The sequence below is a fragment of the Piliocolobus tephrosceles genome, unplaced genomic scaffold (assembly GCF_002776525.5).
Source record: "Piliocolobus tephrosceles isolate RC106 unplaced genomic scaffold, ASM277652v3 unscaffolded_24181, whole genome shotgun sequence".
Lineage (NCBI taxonomy): Eukaryota > Metazoa > Chordata > Mammalia > Primates > Cercopithecidae > Piliocolobus > Piliocolobus tephrosceles.
In genome coordinates this window covers 1,009-10,453 of record NW_022306734.1, presented here as the reverse complement: position 1 = coordinate 10,453, position 9,445 = coordinate 1,009, and the positions used below count along the sequence as shown (strand labels likewise).

The 9,445-nt window shown below is 51.8% G+C and overlaps 1 pseudogene across 1 annotated transcript; it reads left to right on the top strand.

Moving 5' to 3' along the window:
* The first annotated feature begins 1,377 nt into the window (after positions 1 to 1,377).
* Positions 1,378 to 3,549, top strand: LOC113221397 (annotated as a pseudogene). The gene is made up of 2 exons (XR_003307852.2): positions 1,378 to 1,601; positions 2,951 to 3,549. The product of XR_003307852.2 is annotated as an N-acetylmuramoyl-L-alanine amidase-like (transcript).
* The last annotated feature ends 5,896 nt before the right edge of the window (positions 3,550 to 9,445 follow it).

Sequence of the window (9,445 nt, the reverse complement as noted above, 5' to 3'; positions counted from 1 at the left end):
TTTTTTTTTTTTTTTTTTTTGTGAGACGGAGTTTTTGCTCTGTTGCCCAGGCTGGAGTGCAAAGGCATGATCTCAGCTCACTGCAACCTCTGCTTCCTGGGTTCAAGTGATTCTACTGCCTCAGCCTCCCATGTAGATGGGATTACAGGCACCCACCACCATGCCCAGCTAACTTTTATATTTTTAGTAGAGACGGGGTTTCACCATGTTGGCCAGGCTGGTCTCCAACTCTTGACCTCAGGTGATCCACCCATCTCAGCCTCCAAAAGTGCTGGGATTACAGGCATGAGCCAGTGCACCTGGCCTTGAGTTAATTTTTGTATATGGTAAGAGTTAGGAGTCCAGTTTCATTCTTCTGCATATGGTTGGCCAGTTGTCCCCGTACCATTAGCACCATTTACTGAATAGGGAATCCTTTTCCCATTGCTTATTTTTGTGGACTTAGTTGAAAAGTATTGTTTGTAGTTGTGTGGCTTTACTTCTGGGTTCTCTATTTCATTCCATTGGTCTATGTGTCTATTTTTGTAACAGTACCACGCTGTTTTGGTTACTGTAGTTTTGTAGTATAATTTGAAATCAGGTAATGTGATACCTTGCTCATTTTGCTTAGAATTGCTTTTGCTATTTGGGCTCATTTTTGGTTCCTTATAAATTTCAGGGTACTTTTGTCTGATACTGTGAAAAATGACATTGGTATTTTGGTAGAGATTGCATTGAATCTGTAGATTGCTTTGGGAAATCTGATTTTTTTTTTTCTAGGAAATGAGGTCTCACTATGTTGCCCAGGCTGGTCTTGAACTCCTGGGCTCAAGCGATCCACCTGCCTCAGCCTCCCAAAGTGCTGGGATTACAGGAGTGAGCCACCATGCCTGCCCCCACCCCCAATTCTTTTTTTCTTTTTGAGACAGAGTCTTGCTCTGTCGCCCAGGCTGGCGTGCAATAGCACAATCTCGGCTCACTGCAACCTCCACCTCCCAGGTTCAAGCGAGTTATCTCATGCCTCAGCCTCCCAAGTAGCTGGGGTTACGGGCATGTGCCACCATGCCTGGCTGATTTTTGCATTTTTAGTAGAGACCAGGTTTCACCATGTTGGCCAGGCTGGTCTCAAACTCCTGACCTCAAGTGATCCACCCGCCTGGTCCTTCCAAAGTGCTGGGATTACAGGTGTGACCCACTACGTCCGGCCCAGCCTCTATTTTTTTAAATAAAAATACAATAGATTTAGTTGAGTATAGTTAGTGCCCAGGGAGGACCAATGTGGGGTGAGACTGGACCGTTTCCAAATCTGACAGGAGGCTGAGGGATGGTCTGTATGTGCGCTTTAATGCGGGTGGAGGGGGCAAGCAGAGAAACACTTCCTGACCCCAGCCTTGAATCCCCTTGCCTGTAGGATGCCCGGCCATCCATCCCCGTTGCCGCTGGGGAGCGGCGCCTTATCAGGGCCGCCCGACGCCGCTGCAGCTGCCGCTAGGATTCTTGTACGTGCATCACACCTACGTGCCTGCACCACCCTGCACGGACTTCGCGCGCTGCGCAGCCAACATGCGCTCCATGCAGCGCTACCACCAGGACACGCGAGGCTGGGAAGATATCGGCTACAGGTGGGAGGGGCCCGACCGGGGCGGGGGCGGGGCCCACGTTCGGGGGTGGGGTCTGAGTGTGTGGAGCCTGATGCAGGGGACCGGGTCTGAACTCGAGGAAAGCTGGCAAGACCAAGGAGGAGTCCTGATAGGGACAGACAAGTTGGAGAGGTGGCGTGGCCTAGGCTAGGGGCGGGGCCTTAACAGGGACTGGGAATAGCTAAACCGTGGGACTCGAGTCAGGGTAGAGAACTAGGACAGGAGGCGGGATCTGGGAGAGGAGCGGGACCTGTGGCAGAGTCTGGGTCTGGGGCCAGGCAGAGATGGCCTAAAACAGACAAAGAGGCCTGGTGCGGTGGCTCCCACCTGTAATCTCATCACTTTGGCAGGCTGAGACGGGAGGATCGGTTGAGCCCAGGAGTTCCAGACCAGCCTGAGCGATATAGGAAGACACCCCCCCCCATCTCTACAAATAAAAAAATTTAAAAAAAAAACAAAAACAAAAACAGCCGGGGGTGGTGTTGCGCACCTGTAGTCCCAGCTACTCGGCAGGCTGAGGTGGGAGGATCGCTGGATCCCAGGAGTTCAGGCTTGAGTGAGTTATGATCGCACCTCTGCACTCTAGCCTGAGTGACAGAGCGAGAACCCGTCTCGAAAAGAAGAGGCCGGGCGTGGTGGCTCACGCCTGTAATCCCAGAACTTTGGGAGGCCGAGGCGGGAGGATCGCCTGAGGTCGGGAGTTCAGACCAGCCTGACCAACATGGCGAAACCCCGTCTCCACTAAAAATAAAAATAAAAATAAAAAATTAGATGGGCGTGGTGGAGGGTGCCTGTAATCCCAGCTACTCCGGAGGCTGAGGTAGGAGAATCGCTTGAATCCGGGAGGTGGTGGTGACAGTGAGCCGAGATCGCACCCTTGCACTTCAGCCTGAGCCACAAAAGCGAAACTCCATCAAAAAAGAAAGAGGAAGGAAGGAAGGAAGGAAGGAAGGAAGGAAGGAAGGAAGGAAGGAAGGAAGGAAGGAAGGAAGGAAAGAAAGAAAGAAAGGAAAAAGAGAAAAAAATACCCCCAAAACCAGAAAAGCGCTCTGAATTGGGCAAGAATTGGACTTGAGAAAAGGCAGAGGTGGGGAGGAGGAGGGCAGAAAGGGGCGTGCCAGTACTGAAGGGCGGATCCAGAGAAACCGAACGGTTCTGGAGTGGCAGCTGTTGTGAGAGTGGAAGAGAGCTGGATGGGACAGAGGCGGCGCGACCGCGCGGGTCTTGGGGTCGGTGGCCCTTGGCACACCAACAGAATCTGGGAGGGGCGCGGATAAGGGCCCGGGCCCCCGTGACGCCGCATGGTGCTTGCTTCTCCCTCCCCTCCGCAGTTTCGTGGTGGGCTCGGATGGCTACGTGTACGAGGGACGCGGCTGGCACTGGGTGGGCGCGCACACGCTCGGCCACAACTCCCGCGGCTTTGGCGTGGCCATAGTGGGCAACTACACCGCGGCGCTGCCCACCGAGGCCGCTCTGCGCACAGTGCGCGACACACTCCCGACTTGTGCGGTGCGCGCCGGCTTCCTGCGGCCGGACTACGCGCTGCTGGGCCACCGCCAGCTGGTGCGCACCGACTGCCCCGGCGACGCGCTCTTCCACCTGCTGCGCACCTGGCCGCACTTCACCGCGGTGAGTCTGCGCAGCCTGCCCTACCACGGCCCGCCGCCCCTCAGTCTACACAAGTGCCACAAGGTCCCTGTCCCCTGCCTGTAACCGCTGTGCCCACACAGCCTCAGCCAGGCCCCCAGCTTCCCTGCCGCACGTCTTTTCAGGCAACCCAGGCCCAGCCTTTGCGGGTCACTCTGCAGGCAACATTCCTGATCCTGTGACTTCTGCCTGTGCGGCCTCAGCTCAGCCCCAGACCCAGCCAGCCTGTCCTTTACCCAGCTCCTAATACCTCTACCTTTCCAGCCAGGTCCTGGACCCTGACACCTACCCGCAGCCCCTCTGCCCTCACAACCTCAGCCTGGCCTTCATGGCTTCTCTACCCAAGTCACAACCTGTCAGGCTGCACCACCTCATCCTAGCCCGCTGAACCCTGATCTCACCCCTGCCTCTACCCGAAGGCCCTCTGTCCACACAACACGAACCCAGGCGGTGGCCTTTTGCCTTCACAACCTCTGTCCAGTCCTTAATCCTGTGTTGCAATTCTCTGCCCAGACAATCTCAACTCTGAGGATGCTTGTTTCGTCCCTGACTCCTTAACCCCTGATGACAGCTCTTATGCCAGTACAACTTTGACCTGATGACCTCATCCCAGCCCTAGGTCGCCATCACTAAAACAACTTTAGAATCATACCTGGATAATCTTGTGCTACCTACATACTGCCACTCCATTTCATTAAGTTATTGACTAGCATACCCACCTCATACCCATCTTGTCCCCACTCTCTCACTTTGGGCCACTCTCCCCTCCCTTACCCAGGGTTCCACCACCAGGAGGGCAGACCCAGCCACACACCACAACCACACCCAAGCCTCACACTCTCTTGTCTTTTTCCAGACTGTAAAGCCAAGACCTGCCAGGAGTGTCTCTCGGAGATCCAGGAGGGAGCTACCTCCAAGGACCCTGCCAGCCACAGACCTTCAATAAAGACAGCATGGAAAGAACGTCTCTCTTCATGCATTGTCTGTGTTTGCACGCATTGTCTAGTTTGGGTCTTCCCAAAAGCAGACCTTAAGACAATAATTCCAGTACAAGTAGTCTATTGAGAGGAGATCCCAGGGCAGGGCACAGTGGCTCACATCTGTAATCCCAGCACTTTGGGAGGCCAAGGCAAGGGGATCACCTGAGCTCAGGAGTTCGAGAACAACCTGGGCAATAGAGTGAAATCTCATCTCTGCAAAAAAATTTAAAAATTATCCAGACATAGTCAGGCACAGTGGCTCGTGCCTGTAATCCCAACATTTTGGGAGGCTGAGGAGGGTGGATCGCCTGAGCTCGGGAGTTCAAGACCAGCCTGGCCAACATGACAAAACCCTGTCTCTAATAAAAATACAAAAAAATTAGCCAGGTGTGGTGGCACATGCCTGAGGTAGGAGGATCACTTGGGCCTAGGGGGCAGAGGTTGCAGTGAGCTGAAATCGCACCACTGCACTCCAGCCTGGGAGACAGAGTGAGACCCTGTCTCAAAAAAAGAAAAAATTATCCAGGCATAATGTTGTGTGTCTGTAGTCCCAGCTACTCCGGAGGCTGAGGTGAGAGGATTGCTTGGCCTGAGAGGTCAAGGCTGCAGTGAACCATAATCATGTCACTGTACTCCAGCCTGGACAACAGAGTGAGAGCTTGTCTCAAAGAGAAAAAAAGAGGGAAGGAAGGAAGAAAAGAAGGAAAGAAAGAAAGAGGACATAAGGGAGGAAGGGAGGAAGGGAGAAAAGAAAACAAGAAGAAAAAAAAGAGAGGTGAACAACCCAGGTACTGACACAGGGAACTGGAGGCAGCCAGGAAATAATATATTTTCAAGCAAGTTTCCATTGTAGGCAAGAGAGCTCAGTCTCACTGGGAAGCCCTGGGGGAGAGCATAGGACACATACCTGAGTCATCCCACGCAAGGGCTGAGGGAGCTGGGGTATTTATACACTACAGTTATTAGGTGAGGGCTGCTCTCAGGGACATGTTAATTCATTGGCACTTTTGGAATGCTTGTTACATGGACATAGTGGATTCCATCTGCTAGATACAAATGGCTGCAAATGTCACTTCCTCAGGGAAGTCCTCCCTGATTTTTCCAGCTCAAAGGGTGGCAGTTTTGCTCAGCATTCATTGCAGTCTGTTTCCTTCTAGGTCCTCCTTACCAGCTAGAAATGTCTTATGTATGAGTTTAGGATCTTATCTACCTCCATCATCTGTCAGCTCCAGGAAGGCAGAAACCAAGTTTGGTTAGTTCTCTGCAGCCTCTCCAGCACCTAGCACATAATAGGCACTCGGGAAACATTTGTTGACTAGACAAAGGCTTACATGAATCTTTTGAAACTGATATTATCGTCTTGTACAAATAAGGAAACCGAGGCTCAGAGAGAGGAAATGACTTGCCTGAGGTCACACAGAGGGAGAGAAGCCAGCTGGTATTCCGCTCCTGGACCGGATTTATGCTGACTCATTTATTCCTCAGAACAGCATTTACTCACCTCTGGCTTTCAAGTAAGCATTTGTGGAAGCCTAGCAAAGATACAAGAAAGTGCTCCCAAGGGCACAGCTTGATGAATTTCCACAACAGCACACACCCATGTAACCAGGACCCAGCTCAATAAATAAAACATATTAAGCCAAGCGTGGTGGCACACATCAGCAGTCCCAGCCACTACAGAGGCTGAGGCAGGAGGACTACCTGAGTCCAGGAGTATGAGACCAGCCTGGGCAACATAGTGAGACCCTGTCTCTTTACAAAAAAAAAATTAAAATGAGCCGGGCATGGTGGCATGCACCTGCAGGCCCAGCTACGTGGGAGGCTGAGGCAGGAGGATTGCCTGAGCCCAGGAGTTCAAGGTTGCAACGACCCACAGTCATGCCTGTGAATAGCCACCGCACTCCCACCTAGGTGACAGAACAAGGTTTCGTCTCTCTGAGCACAGAGGCTCATGCTATTCCTGTATTTCCACAATTTGGAAGGCTGAGGCATGAGAATTGTTTGAGCCCAGGAGTTCAAGACTAGCATGGGCAACATAGTGAGGCCCCATCTCTACAAAAAACAAACAGACAAAAAGTTAAAAATTAGCCAGGTAGCATGTAACTGTGGTCCCAGCTACTCGAGAGCCTGAGGTAGGAGGATCGCTTGAGCCCAGGAGGTCAAGGATGCAGTGAGCTATGATTGTGCCACTGCACTCCAGCAGAGCAAGACTCTGTCTCAAAAAAGAAAAATCTTATTAAAAAAAAAAGAATATGCTAAATTTGTGTTATGTGAATTTCACATCAATTAAAAAAAAAAAAAAAAAAGGCCAGGCATGGTAGCATGTGCCTATTATCCCAGCTACTTGGGGGGCTGAGGTGTAAGGGCCACTTGAGGCCAGGAGTTCAAGACCAGCCTGGGCAACAAAGCAAGACCCCCCATCTCTACAAAAAAAAATTGTTTTTAATTAGCCAGGTGTGGTGGCATGCAGCTGTAGTCCCAGCTACTCGGGAGGCTGAGGCGAGAGGATCGCTTGAACCCAGGAGTTAGAGGTTACAGTGAGCTATGGTGGCACCACTGCACTCCAGCCCAGATGACAGACCTAATCTAAAAAAAAAATAATATTCATATTATTTATAATATAATATTATATATATAACTATGTAATATAAATATTATATTTTTATTTTATGAAATCTATATTATTTTTATAGACCTCGTTTATAAATAAGAATAATAATAATAATAAGGGCGGGGCACGGTGGCTTACACCTGTAATGCCAGCACTTTGGGAGGCCAAGGCAGGCAGATCATTTGAGGTCAGGAGTTTGAGACCAGCCTGACCAACATGTGAAACCCCATCTCTACTAAAAATACAAAAAACTTAGCCAGGCGTGGTGGTGCATACCTGCAGTCCCAGCTACTCAGGAGGCTGAGTCAGGAGAATCACTTGAATCCAGGAGGCAGAGATTGCAGTGAGCCGAGATTGTGCCACTGCACGTGAGCCTGGGAGACACAGCAAAACTCCTTCTCAATAAATAAATTAATTAATAATAAGAGTAATGATAAATCTGGCCATCTGCCAGAAGCCCCCCTTGTGCCCTCTTCCCAGCCACTAGTGCCTCCAAAAGAAACTGATATCCTGACTTGTTACACATGGTTTTGCCTGATTTAGGACTTTCTGTAAATGGAATCACAAAGTGTATACTCTTCATTGTTTTGGGGGGTGGGTTTAATTTATTATTGCTTTTCAGAGATGGGGTCTCCTGAGGGCAGGGAGGGGAAAAAGAGAAAACAAGTTAGATATGAGGTCTCCCTATGTCACCCAGACTGGAGTGCACTGCCAATATTCACAGGCATGATCACAGCTCACTGCAGCCTTGAACTCCTGGCCTCAAGTGATCCTCCTCTCAGCAGAGCTGAGAGTGGGGAGGGGGCCGAGATGAGGGCAATGTGTGGACAGACACTGGGCACCATTGTCACTCTCTTGACCCCCAGGAGACCCCCTCCACCATGGATCCACCGTCGCCAAGCGGGACCTCCCAAACTCAGCCTCCTGAATAGCTCAGATTACCGGCGTTTTATGGCTTTGGTTTTGGTTTTGGCTCAACATTGTTTGTGATTCACCCAAGTTAAATTATTCATTAGTTTGTTCTCACTGCTGTATGATATTCTGTTGTGTGAAGAGATCACAATTTATTCCTTCTTCCGCTAATGGGCACTTGGGCTGTTTCCAATGTGGGGCTATTATGCATTGCACTACGGGGGGGCATATCTCTCCGATGTCTACCCAGCAATGGAATTGCTGAGTCAGAGAAGATCCAGCTAATATAGTGTTAGTAGATCCTGCCAAACCGTTTCCCAACACGAGCGAATGGGTCTACACTCCGGCCAGCTGTGGTTGAGAGTTCTAGGTGCTCTGTATTCTCACCAGCATTTGTTGAGCCTGTACTCGTTTTGCAGAGAAGGCAACCGAGGCTCAGAGAGAGGGGCAAGTGCTGCCTCCCCATCAGGGAGGGAGTCTGGGTCCTTCTTGCTAGAAGCCTAGTAACCCACCTCCTCTCTTCTCCTCCCCTGAACCTCCAGCATCCTGCCCCCACTGTGCCCTCCCAGACTGGCTGTGGGTGGGGTGGGACAGAGAGGGTCACGTGGAGTTGGGTTCAGAGGGAGGAAGCCAGGCAGGGTGCAGACGGCTGCTGATTCTGGTCAGGAAACCAAGGTAAGGGAGGCAGTGGAGGTAGGGGCAGGGGGATTCCTGAAGGCAGAGCTGAGAGTGGGGAGGGGGCCAAGATGAGGGCAGTGTGTGGACAGACACTGGGCACAACTGTCATTCTCTCGTCCCCCCAGGAGACCCCCCCGCCGCACCATGGACCCACCGTCGCCAAGCCCGACCTCCCAAACCCAGCCCGCAGCCCCCTCTCCGCTGAATTCCTACCGCTGGCACACAGGGCGCGGTGGGGAGAAGGGGGCTGGAGGGTTCCGCTGGGGCCGCTTTGCTGGCTGGGGCAGGGCCCTGAGCCACCAGGAGCCCATGGTCAGCACCCAGCCAGCCCCTCGCTCGATATTCCGTCGGGTCCTATCTGCGCCTCCCAAGGAGTCACGGACCAGTCGCCTTCGACTCTCCAAGGCCCTCTGGGGGAGGCATAAGAACCCACCACCGGAGCCAGAGCCAGAGCCAGAGCAGGAGGCCCCAGGTACATGGTTCCCCCACCCTGAGCTTGGGCCAGGCTGGGAAGCCGGATGCTTGGGTTTTGTCTGCCTCCGGAGCATCAACTGTACAGACACAGGAAGTTGTGGGGAGTGCGAAAGCCCAGCAGGAAGTGGCTGGGGCCCAGCTACCCTGTTCCCTCTTTCCCCCTAAAGAAGGTAGGAGGAGTTGCCAGGGTCCTGTGGGCAGAGGGTCCATCTGAGGAAGGAACAGTGAATGTAGACCCATGGTGGTATTATGCAGAGGCTAAATGGCTCTTGGCCCCAGTGGGTCTCTCCTTCAATGGCTCAAGCCCATCCTTTCCTACCTGAATATCCATCCTCAGCCTGCCTCCTGCTCTTCTACCTTCTAGCTTCCCTGTCTTTGTTCTGAGCCCTTAAGCCTCAGCTTCTCCATCAGTTCAATGAGAATAATGATCTCCATTTTGGAGAGTACATCATTTTATTTGCTCATATTCATTTATTTATTCAAGCAGAGGTTTGTTGAGCTTCTTTTTTTTTTTTTTTTTTTTT